The following is a 25,182-nucleotide window of genomic DNA, read 5'->3' as shown; positions in this document are numbered from 1 at the left end:
CCTTGCTTTCTCCTCCGGGAGAAACACCTTTTTCTGAACCGTGTCCAGAATCATTCCCAGGAACAGCAGACGTGTTGTCGGGGACAATTGAGATTTTGGAAGATTCAGAATCCACCCGTGTTGTTGAAGCACTACTTGGGTTAGTGCTACACCGACTTCCAGCTGTTCTCTGGACTTTGCCCTTATCAGGAGATCGTCCAAGTAAGGGATAATTAATACGCCTTTTCTTCGTAGAAGAACCATCATTTCGGTCATTACCTTGGTAAAGACCCGAGGTGCCGTGGACAAACCAAACGGCAGCGTTTGAAACTGATAATGACAGTCTTGTATCACGAACCTGAGATACCCTTGGTGTGAGGGGTAAATTGGGACATGCAGATAAGCATCTTTTATGTCCAGGGACACCATGAAGTCCCCTTCTTCCAGATTCGCTATCACTGCTCTTAGTGACTCCATCTTGAACTTGAATTTCTGTATGTACAGGTTCAAGGATTTCAGATTTAGAATAGGTCTTACCGAACCGTCCGGCTTCGGTACCACAAATAGTGTGGAATAATACCCCTTTCCCTGTTGTAGGAGGGGTACCTTGACTATCACCTGCTGAGAATACAGCTTGTGAATGGCTTCCAATACCGTCGCCCTTTCTGAGGGAGACGTTGGTAAAGCAGACTTTAGGAAACGGCGAGGGGGAGATCTTTCGAATTCCAACATGTAACCCTGAGATACTATCTGCAGGATCCACGGGTCCACCTGTGAGCGAGCCCACTGATTGCTGAAAATCTTTAGTCGACCCCCCACCGCTCCTGAGTCCGCTTGTAAAGCCCCAGCGTCATGCTGATGGCTTTGTAGAACCCGGGGCGGGCTTCTGGTCCTGGGCAGGGGCTGCTTGCTGCCCTCTCTTACCCTTTCCTCTGCCTCGTGGCAGATAAGACTGTCCTTTTGCCCGCTTGTTTTTATAGGAGCGAAAGGACTGCGGCTGAAAAGACGGTGTCTTTTTCTGTTGGGAGGGGGTCTGAGGTAAAAAAGTGGATTTGCCGGCAGTTGCCGTGGCCACCAGATCCGATAGACCAACCGCAAATAATTCCTCTCCTTTATATGGCAATACTTCCATATGCCTTTTGGAATCCGCATCACCTGACCACTGTCGCGTCCATAAACTTCTTCTGGCAGATATGGACATCGCACTTACTCTCGATGCCAGAGTGCAAACATCCCTCTGAGCATCTCGCATATAAAGAAACGCATCCTTTAATTGCTCTAGAGTCAATAAAATAAGAATTTACTTACCGATAATTCTATTTCTCGGAGTCCGTAGTGGATGCTGGGGTTCCTGAAAGGACCATGGGGAATAGCGGCTCCGCAGGAGACAGGGCACAAAAGTAAAGCTTTTACAGGTCAGGTGGTGTGTACTGGCTCCTCCCCCTATGACCCTCCTCCAGACTCCAGTTAGGTACTGTGCCCGGACGAGCGTACACAATAAGGGAGGATTTTGAATCCCGGGTAAGACTCATACCAGCCACACCAATCACACCGTACAACTTGTGATCTAAACCCAGTTAACAGTATGATAACAGAGGAGCCTCTGAAAGATGGCTTCCTAAACAATAACCCGAATTAGTTAACAATAACTATGTACAAGTATTGCAGATAATCCGCACTTGGGATGGGCGCCCAGCATCCACTACGGACTCCGAGAAATAGAATTATCGGTAAGTAAATTCTTATTTTCTCTATCGTCCTAAGTGGATGCTGGGGTTCCTGAAAGGACCATGGGGATTATACCAAAGCTCCCAAACGGGCGGGAGAGTGCGGATGACTCTGCAGCACCGAATGAGAGAACTCCAGGTCCTCCTTTGCCAGGGTATCAAATTTGTAAAAATTTACAAACGTGTTCTCCCCTGACCACGTAGCTGCTCGGCAGAGTAGTAATGCCGAGACCCCTCGGGCAGCCGCCCAAGATGAGCCCACCTTCCTTGCGGAATGGGCCTTAACAGATTTAGGCTGTGGCAGGCCTGCCACAGAATGTACAAGTTGAATTTTGTTACAAATCCAACGAGCAATCGACTGCTTAGAAGCAGGTGCACCCAACTTGTTGGGTGCATACAGTATAAACAGCGAGTCAGATTTTCTGACTCCAGCCGTCCTTTAAATGTATATTTTTAAGGCTCTGACAACGTCCAACAACTTGGAGTCCTTCAAGTCGTCTGTAGCCGCAGGCACTACAATAGGCTGGTTCAGGTGAAACGCTGATACCACCTTAGGGAGAAAATGCGGACGCGTCCGCAGCTCTGCCCTATGTCGAATGGAAAATTAAATAAGGGCTTTTATAAAACAAAGCCGCCCGTTCAGATACTCTCCCGGCCGAAGCCAGGGCCAGTAACATAGTCACTTTCCATGTGAGATATTTCAAATCCACCTTCTTTAGTGGTTCAAACCAATTTGATTTGAGGAAATCTAAAACTACATTTAGATCCCACGGTGCCACCTTAGGCACCACAGGAGGCTGTATATGCAGTACTCCTGTGATAAAAATCTGGACCTCAGGGACTGAGGCCAATTCTTTTTGGAAGAATATTGATAGGGCCGAAATTTGAACCTTAATAGATCCCAATTTGAGACCCATAGACAATCCTGATTGCAGGAAATGTAGGAAAACGACCCAGTTGAAATTCCTCCATCGGAGCACTCCGCTGCTCACACCACGCAACATATTTTCGCCAAATACGGCGATAAAGCTTCGCGGTGACTTCCTTCCTTGCCTTTATCAAGGTAGGAATGACTTCTTCTGGAATGCCTTTTCCTTTTAGGATCTGGCATTCAAACGCCATGCCGTCAAACGCAGCCGCGGTAAGTCTTGAAAAAAAAAGTACCCTGCTGAAGCAGGTCCCTTCTCAGAAGTAGAGGCCACGGATCGTCCGTGACCATCTCTTGAAGTTCCGGGTACCAAGTCCTTCTTGGCCAATCCGGAGCCACTAGTCTTACTCCACTTTGCCGTATAATCCTCAATACCTTTGGTATGAGAGGCAGAGGAGGAAACACCTATACCGACTGGTACACCCAAGGTGTTACCAGCGCGTCCACAGCTATTGCCTGCGGATCTCTTGACCTGGCGCAATACCTGTCCAGTGTTTTGTTGAGGCGAGACGCCATCATGTCCACCATTGGTTTTACCCAACGGTTTAATAGCATGTGGAAAACTTCTGGATGAAGTCTCCACTCTCCCGGGTGAAGGTCGTGTCTGCTGAGGAAGTCTGCTTCCCAGTTGTCCACGCCCGGGATGAATACTGCTGACAGTGCTATCACGTGATTCTCCGCCCAGCGAAGGATCCTGGCAGCTTCTGCCATTGCCCTCCTGCTTCTTGTGCCGCCCTGTCTGTTTACATGGGCGACTGCCGTGACGTTGTCCGACTGGATCAACACCGGTCTTCCTTGAAGCAGAGGTTCCGCCTGGCTTAGAGCATTGTAGATTGCTCTTAGTTCCAGAATGCTTATGTGAAGAGACTTTTTCAGGCTCGACCACACTCCCTGGAAATTTCTTCCCTGTGTGACTGCTCCCCAGCCTCTCTGGCTGGCACCCGTGGTCACCAGGATCCAATCCTGCATGCCGAATCTGCGGCCCTCCAATAGATGAGCCTCCTGCAACCACCACAGAAAGGATACCCTTGTCCTCGGCGACAGGGTTATCCGCAGATGCATCTGAAGATGCGACCCTGACCATTTGTCCAACAGATCCCTTTGCATGGAATCTGCCGAAAGGGATTGCTTCGGAAGAAGCTACCATTTTTTCCCAGGACTCTTGTGCATTGATGTACAGACACCTTTCCTGGTTTTAGGAGGTTCCTGACCAGGTCAGATAACTCCTTGGTTTTTTCTTCGGGAAGAAAAACCTTTTCTGAACTGTGTCCAGAATCATCCCCAGGAACAGCAGACGAGTTGTCGGCATTAATTGGGATTTTGGAATATTCAGAATCCATCCGTGCTGCTTTAGCACCTCTTGAGATAGTGCTAAACCCATCTCTAGCTGTTCTCTGGACCTTGCCCTTATTAGGAGATCGTCCAAGTATGGGATAATTAATACGCCTTTTCTTCGAAGAAGAAATATTATCTCGGCCATTACCTTTGTAAAGACCCGAGGTGCCGTGGACAAACCAAACGGCAGCGTCTGAAACTGATAGTGACAGTTTTGTACAACGAACCTGAGGTACCCCTGGTGTGAGGGGTAATTGGAACGTGGAGATACGCATCCTTGATGTCCAAGGATACCATAAAATCCCCGTCTTCCAGGTTCGCTTATCACTGCTCTGAGTGACTCCATCTTGAACTTGAACTTCTTTATGTACAGGTTCAAGGACTTCAGATTTAGAATAGGCCTTACCGAGCCATCCGGCTTCGGTACCACAAAAAGAGTGGAATAATACCCCTTCCCTTGTTGTAGAAGAGGTACCTTGACTATCACCTGCTGAGAATACAGCTTGTGAATGGCTTCCAAAACCGTCTCCCTTTCTGAGGGGGACGTTGGTAAAGCAGACTTCAGGAAACGGCGAGGTGGCTCTGTCTCTAATTTCAACCTGTACCCCTGAGATATTATCTGCAGGATCCAGGGATTTACCTGCGAGTGAGCCCACTGCGCGCTGTAATTCTTGAGACGACCGCCTACCGCCCCCGAGTCCGCTTGCGAAGCCCCAGCGTCATGCTGAGGCTTTTGTAGAAGCCGGGGAGGGCTTCTGTTCCTGGGAAGGAGCTGCCTGTTGCTGTCTCTTCCCTCGTCCTCTGCCTCGTGGCAGATATGAATAGCCCTTTGCTCTCTTATTTTTAAAGGAACGAAAAGGCTGCGGTTGAAATGTCGGTGCCTTTTTCTGTTGGGGAGTGACTTGAGGTAGAAAGGTGGATTTCCCGGCCGTAGCCGTGGCCACCAAATCCGATAGACCGACCCCAAATAACTCCTCTACGCATCGCCTGTCCACTGTCGTGTCCATAAAGCTCTTCTGGCCGAAATGGACATAGCACTTACCCGTGATGCCAGTGTGCAGATATCTCTCTGTGCATCACGCATATAAAGAAATGCATCCTTTATTTGTTCTAACGACAGTAAAATATCGTCCCTGTCCAGGGTATCAATATTTTCGATCAGGGACTCTGACCAAACTACCCCAGCACTGCACATCCAGGCAGTCGCAATAGCTGGTCGTAGTATAACACCTGCATGTGTGTATATACCTTTTTGGATATTTTCCATCCTCCTATCTGATGGATCTTTAAGTGCGGCCGTCTCAGGAGAGGGTAACGCCACTTGTTTTGATAAGCGTGTTAGCGCTTTGTCCACCCTAGGAGGTGTTTCCCAGCGCTCCCTAACCTCTGGCGAGAAAGGGTATAAAGCCAATAACTTCTTTGAAATTAGCAGTTTTTTATCGGGGCACCCCACGCTTCATTACACACGTCATTTAATTCTTCTGATTCGGTAAAAACTACTGGTAGTTTTTTCACACCCCACATAATACCCTGTTTAGTGGTACCTGTAGTATCAGCTAAATGTAACATCTCCTTTATTGCCAAAATCATATAACGTGTGGCCCTTTTGGAAAATACGGTTGATTCGTCACCTTCACTACCGGAATCAGTGCCTGTGTCTGGGTCTGTGTCGACCGACTGAGGCAAGGGGCGTTTTACAGCCCCTGACGGTGTTTGAGGCGCCTGGACAGGCACTAAGTGAGTGTCCGGCCGCCTCATGTCGGCAAACGACTGCTTAAGCGAGTTGACGCTATCCCGTAATTCCACAAATAAGGCATCCATTCTGGTGTCGACCCCCTAGAAGGTGACATCCTCATATTTGGCAATTGCTCCGCCTCCACACCAATAACGTCCTCATACATGTCGACACACACGTACCGACACACAGCAGACACACAGGGAATGCTCTATACGAAGACAGGACCCACTAGCCCTTTGGGGAGACAGAGGGAGAGTCTGCCAGCACACACCAAAAAGCGCTATATATGACAGGGATAGCCTTATGATTAAGTGCTCCCTTATAGCTGCTTTTATATTAATATATTGCCATTTATTTTGCCCCCCCTCTCTGTTATACCCTGTTTCTGTAGTGCAGTGCAGGGGAGAGACCTGGGAGCCTTCCTGACCAGCGGAGCTGTGACAGAAAATGGCGCCGTGTGCTGAGGAGATAGGCCCCGCCCCTTTTCCGGCGGGCTCGTCTCCCGCTATTTAGTACATTTAGGCAGGGGTAAATATCTCCATATAGCCTCTGGGGCTATATGTGAGGTATTTTTAGCCTTTTTAAAGGTTTACATTTGCCTCCCAGGGCGCCCCCCCCCAGCGCCCTGCACCCTCAGTGACTGCCGTGTGAAGTGTGCTGAGAGGAAAATGGCGCACAGCTGCAGTGCTGTGCGCTACCTTAAGAAGACTGCAGGAGTCTTCAGCCGCCGATTCTGGACCTCTTCTTGCTTCAGCATCTGTGAGGGGGCCGGCGGCGTGGCTCCGGTGACCATCCAGGCTGTACCTGTGATCGTCCCTCTGGAGCTTCATGTCCAGTAGCCAAGAAGCCAATCCATCCTGCACGCAGGTGAGTTCACTTCTTCTCCCCTCTGTCCCTCGTTGCAGTGATCCTGTTGCCAGCAGGAATCACTGTAAAATAAAAAACCTAAGCTAAACTCTCTAAGCAGCTCTTTATGAGAGCCACCTAGAATTGCACCCTTCTCGGCCGGGCACAAAAATCTAACTGGAGTCTGGAGGAGGGTCATAGGGGGAGGAGCCAGTACACACCACCTGACCTGTAAAAGCTTTACTTTTGTGCCCTGTCTCCTGCGGAGCCGCTATTCCCCATGGTCCTTTCAGGAACCCCAGCATCCACTTAGGACGATAGAGAAAATACTGTCCCTATCCAGGGTATCAATATTTTCAGTCAGGGAATCCAACCACACTACCCCAGCACTGCACATCCAGGCTGAGGCTATTGCTGGTCGGAGTATAACACCAGTATGCGTGTATATACTCTTCAGGGTAGTTTCCAGCCTCCTATCTGCTGGATCCTTGAGGGCGGCCGTATCTGGAGACGGCAACGCCACTTGTTTTGATAAACGTGTGAGCGCTTTATCCACCCTAGGGGGTGTTTCCCAGCGCGCCCTAACCTCTGGTGGGAAAGGGTATAATGCCAATAACTTCTTAGAAATTAGCAGTTTTCTATCTGGGTTAACCCACGCTTCATCACACACGTCATTCAATTCCTCTGATTCTGGAAAAGCTACAGGTAGTTTTTTCACCCCCCACATAATACCCCTTTTTGAGGTACCTGCAGTATCAGAGATCTGCAAAGCCTCCTTCATTGCCGTGATCATATAACGTGTGGCCCTATTGGAAAATACGTTTGTTTCTTCACCGTCGACACTAGATTCATCTGTGTCGGTACCTGTGTCGACTGACTGAGGTAAGGGACGTTTTACAGCCCCTGACGGTGTCTGAGACGCCTGAGCAGGTACTAACTGGTTTTCCGTCCGTCTCATTTCGTCTACTGACTTTTGTAATGTACTAACATTATCACGTAATTCCATAATTAAAGCCATCCATTCCGGTGTCGACTCCCTAGGGGGTGACATCACCATTACCGGCAATTGCTCCGCCTCCACACCAACATCGTCCTCATACATGTCGACACACGTACCGACACACAGCAGACACACAGGGAATGCTCTTATTGAAGACAGGACCCCACTAGTCCTTTGGGGAGACAGAGGGAGAGTTTGCCAGCACACACCAAAAGCGCTATAAAATGTATATAAACAACCCTAAAAGGTGTTGTTTTTGTTATATGCGCTTTAAATATATAAATATCGCCAAAATATGCCCCCCTTCTCTTTGTTACCCTGTTTCTGTAGTGCAGTGCAGGGGAGAGTCCTGGGAGCCTTCCTCACAGCGGAGCTGAGCAGGAAAATGGCGCTGTGTGCTGAGGAGAATAAGCCCCGCCCCCTATCCGGCGGGCTTTTCTCCCGGGTTTTGAGATATCTGGCCTGGGTTAAATACATACATATAGCCTCAATGGCTATATGTGATTTATTCTTTGCCATCAAAGGTATTAAATATTGCTGCCCAGGGCGCCCCCAGCAGCGCCCTGCACCCTCCGTGACCGTTCAGTGTGAAGTGTGTAGCAACAATGGCGCACAGCTGCAGTGCTGTGCGCTACCTTCATGAAGGCTGAAGAGCCTTCTGCCGCCTGTTTCCGGACCCTCGATCTTCAGCATCTGTAAGGGGGATCGGCGGCGCGGCTCCGGGACGAACCCCAGGGTGACCTGTGTTCCGACTCCCTCTGAAGCTATGTCCAGTAGCCTAAGACTCCAATCCATCCTGCACGCAGGTGAGTTGAAAATCTCTCCCCTAAGTCCCTCGATGCAGTGAGCCTGTTGCCAGCAGGACTCACTGAAAATAATAAACCTAAAAACTTTTTCTAAGCAGCTCTTTAGGAGAGCCACCTAGATTGCACCCTGCTCGGACGGGCACAAAAACCTAACTGAGGCTTGGAGGAGGGTCATAGGGGGAGGAGCCAGTACACACCATGTGATCCTAAAAGCTTGCTTTTGTGCCCTGTCTCCTGCGGAGCCGCTATTCCCCATGGTCCTGACGGAGTCCCCAGCATCCACTAGGACGTTAGAGAAAATAGTAATGTAATAATTGAATAAAAATGTTAAAAAAATACAAATAAAGATTACATTGCTGCTGGTGGCATGTTGGTATACTACAACCATACTACACCAAATGGATGTAATGTAACAAATCCTCCACTCTGCGCTAAAATAACAAATTATAGTACATGATGCTTATATGCTGTACAGTGGCCACTAACGAAGGTAGACCAGCAACGGCTGCATCCTATAAAGCAGACAACACATCAGTATCTCCCAATGCTTGTGTTCCGAGGATTTCAGTGGGATAATTAATACTGAAACAGAAATATATATAACTTGCCTATGAAGACATTAAAAATCCCGTGTGGTGGAAATGTAAAGCTTTCGTACCTGCAGCAGAGCAGACAGAGGGGGGTCCGTAGCACGCACACAGGAAGTGGTGTTATCTGAAAGACATGAATGGTGGCGCTGTTAATACGCTGATCGTGTAGAACCAATATTTCTCTGACGTCCTAGTGGATGCTGGGGACTCCGTCAGGACCATGGGGATTAGCGGCTCCGCAGGAGACAGGGCACAAAAGTAAAAGCTTTAGGATCAGGTGGTGTGCACTGGCTCCTCCCCCCATGACCCTCCTCCAAGCCTCAGTTAGATTTTTGTTCCCGGCCGAGAAGGGTGCAATCTAGGTGGCTCTCCTAAAGAGCTGCTTAGAGTAAAAGTTTTGTTAGGTTTTTTATTTTCAGTGAGTCCTGCTGGCAACAGGCTCACTGCATCGAGGGACTTAGGGGAGAGAAGTGAACTCACCTGCGTGCAGGATGGATTGGCTTCTTAGGCTACTGGACACCATTAGCTCCAGAGGGAGTCGGAACACAGGTCTTACCCTGGGGTTCGTCCCTGAGCCGCGCCGCCGACCCCCTTACAGATGCCGAAAAGTGAAGAGGTCCAGAAACCGGCGGCAGAAGACTTTTCAGTCTTCATAAGGTAGCGCACAGCACTGCAGCTGTGCGCCATTGTTGTCAGCCCACTTCATAGCAGCGGTCACTGAGGGTGCAGGGCGCTGGGGGGGGCGCCCTGGGCAGCAATGATAGTACCTTATTCTGGCTAAAAATACATCACATATAGCCCCTGGGGGCTATATGGATGTATTTAACCCCTGCCACGTCTCAGAAAAACGGGAGAAGAAGCCCGCCGAAAAGGGGGCGGGGCCTATTCTCCTCAGCACACAGCGCCATTTTCCCTCACAGAAATGATGGTGGGAAGGCTCCCAGGCTCTCCCCTGCACTGCACTACAGAAACAGGGTTAAAACAGAGAGGGGGGGCACTTATTTGGCGATTTGACTATATATATTAAAATGCTATAAGGGAAAAACACTTATATAAAGGTTGTCCCTGTATAATTATAGCTTTTTGGTGTGTGCTGGCAAACTCTCCCTCTGTCTCCCCAAAGGGCTAGTGGGGTCCTGTCCTCTATCAGAGCATTCCCTGTGTGTGTGCTGTGTGTCGGTACGTGTGTGTCGACATGTATGAGGACGATGTTGGTGAGGAGGCGGAGCAATTGCCTGTAATGGTGATGTCACTCTCTAGGGAGTCGACACCGGAATGGATGGCTTATTTAAGGAATTACGTGATAATGTCAACACGCTGCAAGGTCGGTTGACGACATGAGACGGCTGGCAAACCAATTAGTACCTGTCCAGGCGTCTCAAACACCGTCAGGGGCGTTAAAACGTCCTTTTACCTCAGTCGGTCGACACAGACACGGACACTGACTCCAGTGTCGACGGTGAAGAAACAAACGTATTTTCCTTTAGGGCCACACGTTACTTGTTAAGGGCAATGAAGGAGGTGTTACATATTTCTGATACTACAAGTACCACAAAAAAGGGTATTATGTGGAGTGTGAAAAAACTACCTGTAGTTTTTCCTGAATCAGATAAATTAAATGTGTGTGATGATGCGTGGGTTTCCCCCGATAGAAAATTATTGGCGGTATACCCTTTCCCGCCAGAAGTTAGGGCGCGTTGGGAAACACCCCTTAGGGTGGATAAGGCGCTCACACGCTTATCAAAACAAGTGGCGGTACCGTCTCCAGATAGGGCCGCCCTCAAGGAGCCAGCTGACAGGAGGCTGGAAAATATCCTAAAAAGTATATACACACATACTGGTGTTATACTGCGACCAGCGATCGCCTCAGCCTGGATGTGCAGCGCTGGGGTGGCTTGGTCGGATTCCCTGACTGAAAATATTGATACCTTTGACAGGGACAGTATTTTATTGACTATAGAGCATTTAAAGGATGCATTTCTATATATGCGAGATGCACAGAGGGATATTTGCACTCTGGCATCAAGAGTAAGTGCGATGTCCATATCTGCCAGAAGTTGTTTATGGACACGACAGTGGTCAGGTGATGCAGATTCCAAACGGCACATGGAAGTATTGCCGTATAAAGGAGAAAAAGACAACGTCTTTTCAGCCTCAGTCCTTTCGTCCCCATAAGGGCAAGCGGGCAAAAGGCCAGTCATATCTGCCATGGGATAGAGGAAAGGGAAGAAGACTGCAGCAGGCAGCCCATTCCCAGAAACAGAAGCCCTCCACCGCTTCTGCCAAGTCCTCAGCATGACGCTGGGGCCGTACAAGCGGACTCAGGTGCGGTGGGGGGGTCGTCTCAAGAGTTTCAGCACGCAGTGGGATCACTCGCAAGTGGACCCCTGGATCCTACAAGTAGTATCCCAGGGGTACAGATTGGAGATTCGAGACGTCTCCCCCTCGCAGGTTCCTGAAGTCTGCTTTACCAACGTCTCCCTCCGACAGGGAGGCAGTAGTGGAAACAATTCACAAGCTGTATTCCCAGCAGGTGATAATCAAAGTACCCCTCCTACAACAAGGAAAGGGGTATTATTCCACACTATATTGTGGTACTGAAGCCAGACGGCTCGGTGAGACCTATTCTAAATCTGAAATAGTTGAACACTTACATACAAAGGTTCAAATCAAGATGGAGTCACTCAGAGCAGTGATAGCGAACCAGAAAGAAGGGGACTATATGGTGTCACGGGACATCAGGGATGCTTACCTCCATGTCCCAATTTGCCCTTCTCACCAAGGGTACCTCAGGTTCGTGGTACAGAACTGTCACTATCAGTTTCAGACGCTGCCGGTTGGATTGTCCACGGCACCCCGGGTCCTTACCAAGGTAATGGCCGAAATGATGATTCTTCTTCAAAGAAAATGGACGATCTCCTGATAGGGGCAAGGTCCAGAGAACAGTTGGAGGTCGGAGTAGCACTATCTCAAGTAGTTCTACGACAGCACGGGTGGATTCTAAATATTCCAAAACCGCAGCTGTTTCCGACGACACGTCTGCTGTTCCTAGGGATGATTCTGGACACAGTCCAGAAAAAGGTGTTTCTCCCGGAGAAGAAAGCCAGGGAGTTATCCGAGCTAGTCAGGAACCTCCTAAAACCAGGAAAAGTGTCAGTGCATCATTGCACAAGGGTCCTGGGAAAAATGGTGGCTTCTTACGAAGCGATTCCATTCGGTAGATTTCACGCAAGAACTTTTCAGTGGGATCTGCTGGAAAAATGGTCCGGATCGCATCTTCAGATGCATCAGCAGATAACCCTGTCTCCAAGGACAAGGGTGTTTCTTCTGCGGTGGCTGCAGAGTGCTCATCTACTAAAGGGCCGCAGATTCGGCATTCAGGACTGGGTCCTGGTGACCACGGATGCCAGCCTGAGAGGCTGGGGAGCAGTCACACAAGGAAAAAATTTTCCAGGGAGTGTGATCAAGTCTGGAGACTTCTCTCCACATAAATATACTGGAGCTAAGGGCAATTTACAATGTTCTAAGCTTAGCAAGACCTCTGCTTCAAGGTCAGCCGGTATTGATCCAGTGGGACAACATCACGGCAGTCGCCCACGTAAACAGACAGGGCGGCACAAGAAGCAGGAGGGCAATGGCAGAAACTGCAAGGATTCTTCGCTGGGCGAAAAATCACGTGATAGCACTGTCAGCAGTGTTCATTCCGGGAGTGGACAACTGGGAAGCAGATTTCCTCAGCAGGCACGACCTCCACCCGGGAGAGTGGGGACTTCATCGGGAAGTATTCCACATGATTGTGAACCGTTGGGAAAGACCAAAGGTGGACATGATGGCGTCCCGCCTGAACGAAAAACTGGACAGGTATTGCGCCAGGTCAAGAGACCCTCAAGCAATATCTGTGGACGTTCTGGTAACACCGTGGGTGTACCAGTCAGTGTATGTGTTCCCTCCTCTGCTTCTCATAACCAAGGTACTGAGAATTATAAGACGTAGAGGAGTAAGAACTATACTCGTGGCTCCGGATTGGCCAAGAAGGACGTGGCACCCGGAACTTCAAGAAATGCTCACAGAGGACTCATGGCCTCTGCCGCTAAGAAGGGACTTGCTTCAGCAAGTACCAGGTCTGTTCCAAGACTTACCGCGGCTGCGTTTGACGGCATGGCGGTGGAACGCCAGATCCTAAGGGAAAAAGGCATTCCGGAAGAGGTCATTCCTACCCTGGTCAAAGCCAGGAAGGAGGTGACCGCAAAACATTATCACCACATGTGGCGAAAATATGTTGCGTGGTGTGAGGCCAGGAAGGCCCCACGAAGAAATTTCAATTCGGTCGATTCCTACATTTCCTGCAAACAGGAGTGTCTATGGGCCTCAAATTGGGGTCCATTAAGGTTCAAATTTCGGCCCTGTCAATTTTCTTCCAGAAAGAATTGGCTTCAGTTCCTGAAGTCCAGAAGTTTGTCAAGGGAGTATTGCATATACAACCCCCTTTTTGTGCCTCCAGTGGCACTGTGGGATCTCAACGTAGTTCTGGGATTCCTCAAATCACATTTTAAACCGCTCAAATCTGTGGATTTGAAATATCTCACATGAAAAGTGACCATGCTGTTGGCCCTGGCCTCGGCCAGGCGAGTGTCAGAATTGGCGGCTTTGTCTCACAAAAGCCATATCTGATTGTCCATTCGGACAGGGCAGAGCTGCGGACTCGTCCCCAGTTTCTTCCTAAGGTGGTGTCAGCGTTTCACCTGAACCAGCTTATTGTGGTACCTACGGCTACTAGGGACTTGGAGGACTCCAAGTTGCTGGATGTTGTCAGGGCCCTGAAAATATAGGTTTCCAGGACGGCTGGAGTCAGGAAAACTGACTCGCTGTTATCCTGTATGCACCCAACAAACTGGGTGCTCTTGCTTCTAAGCAGACGATTGCTCGTTGGATTTGTAGCACATTTCAACTTGCACATTCTGTGGCAGGCCTGCCACAGCCTAAATCTGTCAAGGCCCATTCCACAAGGAAGGTGGGCTCATCCTGGGCGGCTGCCCGAGGGGTCTCGGCATTACAACTCTGCCGAGCAGCTACGTGGTCGGGGGAGAACACGTTTGTAAAATTCTACAAATTTGATACCCTGGCTAAAGAGGACCTGGAGTTCTCTCATTCGGTGCTACAGAGTCATCCGCACTCTCCCGCCCGTTTGGGAGCTTTGGTATAATCCCCATGGTCCTGACGGAGTCCCCAGCATCCACTAGGACGTCAGAGAAAATAAGATTTTACTTACCGATAAATCTATTTCTCGTAGTCCGTAGTGGATGCTGGGCGCCCATCCCAAGTGCGGATTGTCTGCAATACTTGTACATAGTTATTGTTACAAAAATCGGGTTGTTATTGTTGTGAGCCATCTTTTCAGAGGCTCCGCTGTTATCATGCTGTTAACTGGGTTCAGATCACAGGTTGTACAGTGTGATTGGTGTGGCTGGTATGAGTCTTACCCGGGATTCAAAATCCTTCCTTATTGTGTACGCTCGTCCGGGCACAGTATCCTAACTGAGGCTTGGAGGAGGGTCATGGGGGGAGGAGCCAGTGCACACCACCTGATCCTAAAGCTTTTACTTTTGTGCCCTGTCTCCTGCGGAGCCGCTAATCCCCATGGTCCTGACGGAGTCCCCAGCATCCACTACGGACTACGAGAAATAGATTTATCGGTAAGTAAAATCTTTTTATCGTCATACTCATAATAAAAAAATCCAAACGAAAGAGAAAACCACCATGGGCAAGGTAAGGCTATACGGCACTACGCAACATTGGTGCCCAGATCAAAATCTTTTATACCCACCAAGTGCAAGTACACAACTGGAGAAGTATCAGCTACAGGAAATAGGAATACAGCAAATAAATGGGCTCTTAAACCGCTGTTTGTAGCGGCACGATCATAGAATATACCTAGCTTTTCATATACAGATTATACAGATGAGATCTGTGATTGGTCGGGCATAAGCTGCCATTTGGGTCCCTACTGCCTGCCGCCGTACTATGCCACCTGTGGCGTATAGGGAATCCTTACAGTCAGTAAACCCCCCCCCCCCCTTGTTTAGCAGCCAGGATCCGCTTACTTCCGGCCATATCTGTGGTCACGCTACTGCAGCGCCTCTGTGATAGCAACCACTAATTCCTTTTAACCACCTACATTGGACCAAGGCAGCTTTCGTAGCAAGCGGAGGCTAAGCGCGGAGACCCTGGGCCCAAACTGGGATGGCCAGAGAGTGACGGGTAAGTGCTTGCACTAATCTGATGGCCACAAGATCCAAAGCAGATATCGTGCAGAAGCAAGATGAGGTTTATAAGAGCCGATAAAGTGCCCTGAAAAAGAGCAGTATTCTCAAGTTTATTGGGAACACACAGCATACAGATTATTCGGCAGATGTTACACACGTCACAATAGATGAGACATACACACTCACGGCCTCGCTGAGCGCCTAATATACAATTCTTACCTACAGCTCTAACCAATCAAGGCTAGGCCATACATCTTACACGCAAGTCAGGCGGGACGTTTGTACACATATACAGATTTCATACTTACCTTTGTATTCCGTGCGGTAACTAATAAGAAGGGATGATGACCCCCTGTGGTGCATCGAGTCTAGGTTAGAATACCACTATCTGAAATTAAACTCAACCGACCTCAAAATTACAGGATTTTATCTGGGCTGTGCCCACTCTGTGGAATGCCCTCCAACACACAACAAGACTCTCCTCTAGTCTCCAGATATTCCCTGAAAATGCACCTCTTCAGGCAAGCTTATCAGATTCCGAACCCACCCACATAACCTCCAATGCCTCTAATATCATCCTCTCTATACAGTACACATAACATGACATATCTTGTCTTTCTTTACTCTCACACCCTCCTGACCCTTGGCCAACATTGCTGGGTGACCATATCATACAGCCCAATCTGGTGGACCATTATAAAATAGGTAGCATCTATCCTTGTGTATCAATGCCTATTTCCCTATAGATTGTAAGCTTGTGAGCAGGGCCTTCCTACCTCTATGTCTGTCTGCTTTTACCCAGTTGAGTTCTATTACAGTTGTTCCAGTTGTAAAAAAGCAACAAAAATAAGAATTTACTCACCGGTAATTCTATTTCTCGTAGTCCGTAGTGGATGCTGGGAACTCCGTAAGGACCACGGGGGGGAACAGCGGGCTCTGAAGGAGGCTGGGCACTCTAGAAAGATTTATGACTACCTGGTGTGCACTGGCTCCTCCCACTATGACCCTCCTCCAAGCCTCAGTTAGGACACTGTGCCCGGACGAGCAGACATAATAAGGAAGGATTTAGAATCCCGGGTAAGACTCTTACCAGCCACACCAATCACACCGTACAACTCGTGATACTATATCCAGTTTGACAGTATGAAAACAACTGAGCCTCTCAACAGATGGCTCAACAATAACCCTTTAGTTAACAATAACTATTTACAAGTATTGCAGACAATCCGCACTTGGGATGGGCGCCCAGCATCCACTACGGACTACGAGAAATAGAATTACCGGTGAGTAAATTCTTATTTTCTCTAACGTCCTAGTGGATGCTGGGAACTCCATAAGGACCATGGGGATTATACCAAAGCTCCCAAACGGGCGGGAGAGTGCGGATGACTCTGTAGCACCGAATGAGAGAACTCCAGGTCCTCCTCAGCCAGGGTATCAAATTTGTAGAATTTTGCAAACGTGTTTGCCCCTGACCAAGTAGCTGCTCGGCAAAGTTGTAAAGCCGAGACCCCTCGGGCAGCCGCCCAAGATGAGCCCACCTTTCCTTGTGGAGTGGGCATTTACAGATTTTGGCTGTGGTATGCCTGCCACAGAATGTGCAAGCTAAATTGTACTACAAATCCAGCGAGCAATAGACTGCTTAGAAGCAGGAGCACCCAGCTTGTTGGGTGCATACAGGATAAACAGCGAGTCAGAGTTTCTGACTCCAGCCATCCTGGAAACATATATTTTCAGGGCCCTGACAACGTCTAGCAACTTGGGAGTCCTCCAATTCACTAGTAGCCGCCGGCACCACAATAGGCTGGTTCAGGTGAAACACTGACACCACCTTAGGAAGAAATTGGGGACGAGTCCTCAATTCTGCCCTATCCATATGGAAAATCAGATAAGGGCTTTTACATGATAAAGCCGCCAATTCTGACACTCGCCTGGCTGAAGCCAAGGCCAATAACATGACCACTTTCCACGTGAGATATTTTAGATTCACGGTTTTTAGTGGCTCAAACCAATGTGATTTTAAGAAAACTCAACACCACGTTGAGATCCCAAGGTGCCACAGGGGGCACAAACGGGGGCTCAATATGCAGCACTCCTTTCACAATGTCTGAACTTCAGGTACTGAAGCTAATTCTTTTTGAAAGAAAATCGACAGAGCCGAGATCTGTACTTTAATGGAGCCTAGACTTAGGCCCATAGTCACTCCTGCTTGCAGGAAATGTAGAAATCGACCTAGTGGAAATTCCTCTGTTGGGGCCTTTTTGGCCTCGCACCATGCAACATATTTCCGCCACATGCGGTGATAATGCTTTGCCGTAACATCTTTCCTGGCTTTAATAAGCGCAGGAATGACTTCTTCCGGAATACCCTTTTCCTTCAGGATCCGGCGCTCAATCGCCATGCCGTCAAACGCAGCCGCGGTAAGTCTTGGAACAGACAGGGCCCCTGCTGAAGCAGGTCCTGTCTGAGCGGCAGAGGCCATGGGTCCTCTGATATAATTTCCTGAAGTTCCGGGTACCAAGCCCTTCTTGGCCAATCCGGAACCACGAGTATCGTTCTTACTCCTCGCCATCTTATTATTCTCAGTACCTTTGGTATGAGAGGCAGAGTAGGGAACACATAAACCGACTGGTACACCCACGGTGTCACTAGAGCGTCCACAGCTATCGCCTGAGGGTCCCTTGACCTGGCGCAATATCTCTTTAGCTTTTTGTTGAGGCGGGACGCCATCATGTCCACCTGTGGCCTTTCCCAACGGTTTACCAACAGCAGGAAGACTTCTGGATGAAGTCCCCACTCTCCCGGGTGTAGGTCGTGTCTGCTGAGGAAGTCTGCTTCCCAGTTGTCCACTCCCGGAATGAACACTGCTGACAGTGCTAGTACGTGATTTTCCGCCCATCGGAGAATCCTTGTGGCTTCTGCCATTGCCATCCTGCTTCTTGTGCCGCCCTGTCGGGTCACATGGGCGACTGCCGTGATGTTGTCTGACTGTATCAGTACCGGCTGGTTTTGAAGCAGGGGTCTTGCCTGACTTAGGGCATTGTAAATGGCCCTCAGTTCCAGAATTTATATGTAGGGAAGTCTCCTGACTTGACCATAGGCACTGGAAGTTTCTTCCCTGTGTGACTGCTCCCCAGCCTTGAAGGTTGGCATCCGTGGTCACCAGGACCCAGTCCTGTATGCCGAAACTGCGGCCCTCTAGAAGATGAGCACCCTGCATCCACCACAGTAGAGACACCCTGGTCCTTGGAGACAAGGTTATCATTTGATGCATTTGAAGATGCGATCCCGACCACTTATCTAAGAGGTCTCACTGGAAGGTCCTCGCATGGAACCTGCCGAATGGAATTGCTTCGTATGAAGCCACCATTTTTCCCAGGACTCGTGTGCAACGATGCACCGATACCCTTTTTGGTTTTAGGAGGTCTCTGACTAGAGATGACAGCTCCTTGGCTTTCTCCTGCGGGAGAAACACTTTTTTCTGTTCTGTGTCCAAAATCATCCCCAGGAACAGTAAGCGAGTGGAAGGAACCAGCTGTGACTTTGGAATGTTCAGAAACCAGCCATGCTGTTGTAGCACCTCCTGAGATAGTGCTACTCCGACCAGTAACTGCTCCCTGGACCTTGCCTTTATAAGGAGATCGTCCAAGTATGGGATAAATAAAAACTCCCTTTTTTTTTTTTTTTTTTTTGAAGGAGTATCATCATTTCTGCCATTACCTTGGTAAACACCCTCGGTGCCGTGGACAGTCCAAACGGTAGTGTCTGGAATTGGTAATGGCAATCCTGTACCACAATCTGAGGTACTCCTGGTGAGGAAGGTAAATAGGGACATACAGGTAAGCATCCTTGATGTCCAGGGATACCATGTAATCCCCCTCGTCCAGGCTTGCAATAACCGCCCTGAGCGATTCCATCTTGAACTTTGTTATGTAAGTGTTCAAGGATTTCCATTTTAAAATGGGTCTCACCGAACCGGCTGGTTTCGGTACCACAAACAGTGTGGAATAGTAACCCCGTCCTTGTTGAAGTAGGGGCACCTTGACTATCACCTGCTGGGAATACAGCTTGTGAATTGCCTCTAGCACAGCCTCCCTGCCTGAGGGAGTTGTCGGCAAGGCAGATTTGAGTAAACGACGGGGGGGAGACGCCTCGACTTCCAGCTTGTACCCCTGAGATACTACTTGAAGGATCCAGGGATCCACCTGTGAGCGAGCCCACTGATCGCTGAAATTTTTGAGGCGGCCCCCCACCGTACCTGGCTACGCCTGTGGAGCCCCCGCATCATGCGGTGGACTCAGAGGAAGCAGGGGAAGAATTTTGATTCTGGGAACTGGCTGCTGGTGCAGCTTTTTTCCTCTTCCCACGTTTGACCCGCCTGCTTTTTTGAAGCCGAAAGGACTGTACCTGATAATACAGTGCGTTTCTTAGGCTGTGAGGAAACCTGAGGTAAAATATTTTCATCCCAGCTGTTGCTGTGGATACGAGGTCCCAGAGACCATCCCCAACCAATTCCTCACCCTTATAAGGCTCTATGTGCCTTTTAAAGTCAGCATCACCTGTCCAGTGTCGGGTCTCCAATACCCTCCTGACAGAATGGACATTGCAATAATTCAGGATGCCAGCCGGCAAAATATTCCTCTGTGCATCCCTCATATATAAGACGACGTCTTATGTTCGCAAAATAGTATCCCTGTTTGAAAGGGGTACAGACCACGCTGCAGCAGTCTGCAGGTCTCAGTCTAGTACCGGAGTGTGTAATTACAGACTTCAGGATAGCCTCCTGCTATTTATCAGCAGGTACCTTCAAAGTGGCCGTATCCTAAGACGGCAGTGCCACCTTGACAACGTGTGAGCGCCTTATCCACCCTAGGGGATATCTCCCAGCGTAACTTATCCTCTGGCGGGAAAGGGTACGCCATCAGTAACTTGTTAGAAATTACCAGTTTCTTATCGGGGAAACCCACGCTTTTTCACACTTCATTCACTCATTTGATGGGGGAACAAAACACTGCCTGCTTTTTCTCCCCACACATAAAACCCTTTTTGTTTTTAGTGGTACTTGGGTTAATGTCAGAAATGTGTAACACATTTTATATTGCCGGGATCATGTAACGGATGTTCCTAGTGGATTGTGTATATGTCTCAACCTCGTCGACACTGGAGTCAGACTCCGTGTCGACATCTGTGTCTGCCATCTGAGGGAACGTTGATGGCCTTTGAGACGTCTGGGCAGGCGCGGGCTGAGAAGCCGGCTGTCCCATAGCTGTTACGTCATCCAGCCTTTTATGTAAGGAGTTGACACTGTCGGTTAATACCTTCCACCTATCCATCAACTCTGGTGTCGGCCCACAGGGGCGACATCTCATTTATCGGCATCTGCTCCGCCTCCACATAAGTCTCCTCATCAAACATGTCGACACAGCCGTACCGACACACCGCACACACACAAGGAATGCTCCAATGAGGACAGGACCCACAAAAGCCCTTTGGGGGGAAAGAGTGAGAGTATATCAGCACACACCAGAGCGCTATATAATGCAGGGACTAACTGAGTTATGTCCCCTATAGCTGCTTTTATATAATTTATACTGCGCCTAAATTTAGTGCCCCCCCTCTCTGTTTTAACCCTGTTCTGTAGTGTAGACTGCAGGGGAGAGCCAGGGAGCTTCCCTCCAACGGAGCTGTGAGGGAAAAATGGCGCCAGTGTGCTGATGAGATAGGCTCCGCCCCTTTTTCGTGGACTTTTCTCCCGCATTTTTATGGAATCTGGCAGGGGTTAATATACATCCATATAGCCCTGGGGGTTATATGTGATGTATTTTTGCCAGCCAAGGTGTTTATATTGCTGCTCAGGGCGCCCCCCCCCAGCGCCCTGCACCCTCAGTGACCGGAGTGTGTGGTGTGCATGAGGAGCAATGGCGCACAGCTGCAGTGCTGTGCGCTACCTTGGTGAAGACTGATGTCTTCTGCCGCCGTTTTTCCGGACCTCTTCTTGCTTCTGGCTCTGTAAGGGGGACGGCGGCGCGGCTCCGGGACCGAACACCAAGGACTGGGCCTGCGGTCGATACCTCTGGAGCTAATGGTGTCCAGTAGCCTAAGAAGCCCAATCCGGCTGCAAGCAGGCGAGTTCGCTTCTTCTCCCCTTAGTCCCTCGCTGCAGTGAGCCTGTTGCCAGCAGGTCTCACTGAAAATAAAAAACCTAAATCTATACTTTCTTTCTAAGGGCTCAGGAGAGCCCCTAGTGTGCATCCAACCTCGGCCGGGCACAAGATCTAACTGAGGCTTGGAGGAGGGTCATAGTGGGAGGAGCCAGTGCACACCAGGTAGTCATAAATCTTTCTAGAGTGCCCAGCCTCCTTCGGAGCCCGCTGTTCCCCCCCGTGGTCCTTACGGAGTTCCCAGCATCCACTAGGACGTTAGAGAAATATGCATATATAAGAAACTCAATAAATAGTCTTTGGAATATTTGCATTTAATAGCAATGTGTATAATAATATATAACACAACTCTCAGCCGTCCTGTATCCAGTATTATTCCCAAAACCCTGACAACTGCGTCGTTGGGATTAACGGTGAATCTGGCAAATTCAGGAGCCAACCACGTAGTTGAAGAACTGTCGGGAAGAGTGCAACGTCTTGCACCAACTGGTTTCTTAATCTCACCGTTATCAGGAGACCGTCGCAGTACGGGAAAAGTGGGACTCCTTATAAGTGAAGGAAAACCCTCATTACCGCCACCACCCTGGTGAAAACGGTAATGACAATCCTGAATTGCACCCTCAGATAAGCCAATGCAGAGGAAAACTTAATTAGACCACCTTTATCCTTCAACCAAATTGGAGATCACTGCCCTGAGAGACTCCATCTTGAATTTGGATTTCTTTAATGAGGTCCTCATCAGCCAGGGTATCAAACTTGTAGAACTTCGCAAAGGTGTTTGAACCTGACCAAGTAGCAGCTCGGCACAGCTGTAAAGCAGAGACACCTCGGGCAGCCGCCCACGAAGAGCCCACCTTCCTAGTGGAATGGGCCTTTACAGAATTTGGTAACGGCAAGCCAGCCGTAGAATGAGCCTGCTGAATCGTGTTACAGATCCGGCGAGCAATAGTCTGCTTCGAAGCAGGAGCGCCAACCTTGTCAGCTGCATACAGGACAAACAGTGCCTCTGTTTTCCTAACCCGGGCCGTTCTGGCCACATAAATTTTCAATGCCCTGACCACATCAAGGGACTCGGAATCTTCCAAGTCCCGTGTAGCCACAGGTACCACAATAGGTTGGTTCATATGAAAAGAAGAAACCACCTTGGGCATAAATTGAGGACGAGTCCGCAACTCTGCTCTATTCACATGGAAAATCAGGTAGGGGCTTTTGTGAGATAAAGCCGCCAACTCGGACACTCGCCTTGCCGATGCCAAGGCCAACAACATGACCACTTTCCAAGTGAGATATTTTAATTCCACCGTTTTAAGTGGCTCAAACCAGTGAGACTTTAGGAACCTCAACACCACGTTAAGGTCCCAGGGTGCCACTGGAGGTACAAAAGGAGGCTGGATATGCAGCACTCCCTTCACAAAAGTCTGGACTTCTGGGAGAGAAGCCAATTCCTTCTGAAAGAAAATGGATAGGGACGAAAATCTGAACCTTAATGGAGCCTAATTTTAGGCCCAAATTCACTCCCGTTTGTAGGAAGTGAAGGAAACGGCCCAAATGGAATTCTTCCGGAGGAGCATTCCTGGACTCACACCAAGATACGTACTTTCTCCATATACGGTGATAATGTTTCGCTGTCACGTCTATCCTAGCCTTTATCAGAGTAGGAATGACCTCATCCGGAATGCCCTTTTCCGCTAGGACCCGGCGTTCAACCACCATGCTGTCAAACGTAGCCGCGGTAAGTCTTGGAACAGACAGGGCCCCTGCTGTAACAGGTCCTCTCTGAGAGGAAGAGGCCACGGATCTTCTGTGAGCATTTCCTGCAGATCCGGATACCAGGCCCTTCGCGGCCAATCTGGAACAATGAGAATTGCCTGTACTCCTCTTCGCTTATGATTCTCAATATCTTTGAGATGAGCGGAAGAGGAGGGAACACATAGACCGACTGAAACACCCATGGTGTCACCAGGGCATCCACCGCCACTGCCTGAGGGTCCCTCGACCTGGCGCAATACTTCGGTAGTTTCTTATTGAGGCGTGACGCCATCATGTCTATCTGGAGCAGTCCCCACCGACTTGCAATCTCTGCGAAGACTTCCTGATGAAGTTCCCACTCTCCTGGATGTAGATCGTGTCTGCTGAGGAAGTCTGCTTCCCAGTTGTCCACTCCCGGAATGAAGACTGCTGTCAGGGCGCTTACATGATTTTCCGCCCAGCGAAGAATCCTGGTGGCTTCCGCCATTGTCACTCTGCTCTTTGTTCCGCCTTGATGGTTTACATGCGCCACTGTGGTGATGTTGTCTGACTGGATCAGAACCGGTAGGTCGCGAAGCAAATTTTCCGCTTGTCGAAGGGCGTTGTATATGGCCCTCAACTCCAGTACGTTGATGTGAAGACAAGCCTCCTTGCTTGACCAGAGACCCTGGAAGTTTCTTCCCTGTGTGACTGCACCCCAAGCTCGGAGGCTCGCGTCCGTGGTTACCAGAACCCAGTCCTGAATGCCGAACCTGCGACCCTCCAGAAGGTGCTCACTCTGCAGCCACCACAGGAGAGATACCCTGGCCCTGGGGGACAGGGTGATCATCTGATGAATCTGTAAATGTGACCCGAACTACTTGTCCAGAAGGTCCCACTGAAAAGTTCCAGCATGGAACCTGCCGAATGGAATGGCCTCGTAAGTCGCCACCATCTTTCCCAGAACTTGAGTGCAGTGATGCACCGACACCCTCGTTGGCTTCAATAGTTCCCTGACCAAAAACATGAGTTCTTGGGCCTTTTCCATAGGAAGTTAAACCCTTTTCTGGTCTGTATCCAGAATCATGCCTAAGAAGGGCAAACGAGTCGTTGGAATCAACGGTGACTTCGGGATATTGAGAATCCAGCCGTGCTGTTGCAACACCCTCAGGGAGTGTGATACGCTGTCCAGCAACTGTTCTCTTGATCTCGCTTTTATTAGGAGATCGTCCAAGTACGGGATAATTGTGACACCCTGCTTGCGCAGGAGCACCATCATTTCCGCCATTACCTTGGTGAAAATCCTCAGGGCCGTGGAAAGCCCAAACGGCAACATCTGAAATTGGTAATGACAATCCTGTACAGCAAACCTCAGGAACGCCTGATGAGGCGGATATATGGGGACAATGAAAGTATGCATCCTTTATGTCCAGGGACACCATATAATCCTCGCCTTCCAGGCTGGCGATGACTGCTCTGAGCGACCCCATCTTGAACTTGAACCTTTTTAAAGTATAGGTTTAAGGATTTTAAATTCAAAATGGGCCTGACCGAACCGTCCGGTTTCGGGACTACAAACAGGGTTGAGTAATACCCCATCCCCTGCTGCAGCAGGGGGACTTTGACCACCACTTGTTGAAGACAATTTTTGAATAGCTTTTAACACTATCTCCTTCTCTGGGGGAGAAGCCGGCAGGGCCGATTTGAAAAACCGGCGAGGAGGCACCTCTTCGAATTCCAGCTTGTAATCCTGGGAAACAATTTCTATTGCCCAGGGATCCACCTGTGATTGAACCCAGATGTGGCTGAAAAGTCGGAGACGTGCCCCCACTGGGGCGGACTCCCTCAGCGGAGCCCCAGCGTCATGCGGTGGATTTTGTAGAGGCCGGGGAGGACTTCTGCTCCTGGGAACTAGCTGTGGCTGGCAGCTTTTTCCCCTTGCCCTTACCTCTGGCAAGAAAGGAAGATCCCCGTACTCTCTTGGTCTTATGCGAACGAAAGGACTGCATCTGATAATGTGGCGTTTTCTTAGGCTGTGAGGAAACATAAGGCAAAAAAGTTGATTTACGTGCCGTAGCCGT

General features: G+C 49.4%; 1 protein-coding gene across 2 annotated transcripts in view; it reads right to left on the bottom strand.

Annotated features, from left to right (window-relative positions):
- RAB14 (RAB14, member RAS oncogene family) overlaps positions 1-25,182 on the bottom strand; it is a 69,138-nt gene that overhangs the window by 20,592 nt on the left and 23,364 nt on the right. The window contains exon 2 of one of the 2 annotated variants that reach the window (XM_063935977.1): positions 9,018-9,073. The exons of the other annotated variant lie outside the window; for it this stretch is intronic. The gene's annotated coding sequence lies outside the window, so the exon portion shown is untranslated. The remainder of the gene's footprint in view (positions 1-9,017; positions 9,074-25,182) is intronic. 2 annotated transcript variants of the gene reach the window in all.

The sequence above is a fragment of the Pseudophryne corroboree genome, chromosome 8 (genome assembly GCF_028390025.1).
Source record: "Pseudophryne corroboree isolate aPseCor3 chromosome 8, aPseCor3.hap2, whole genome shotgun sequence".
Lineage (NCBI taxonomy): Eukaryota > Metazoa > Chordata > Amphibia > Anura > Myobatrachidae > Pseudophryne > Pseudophryne corroboree.
This window is presented reverse-complemented; position numbering and strand designations above follow the sequence as displayed.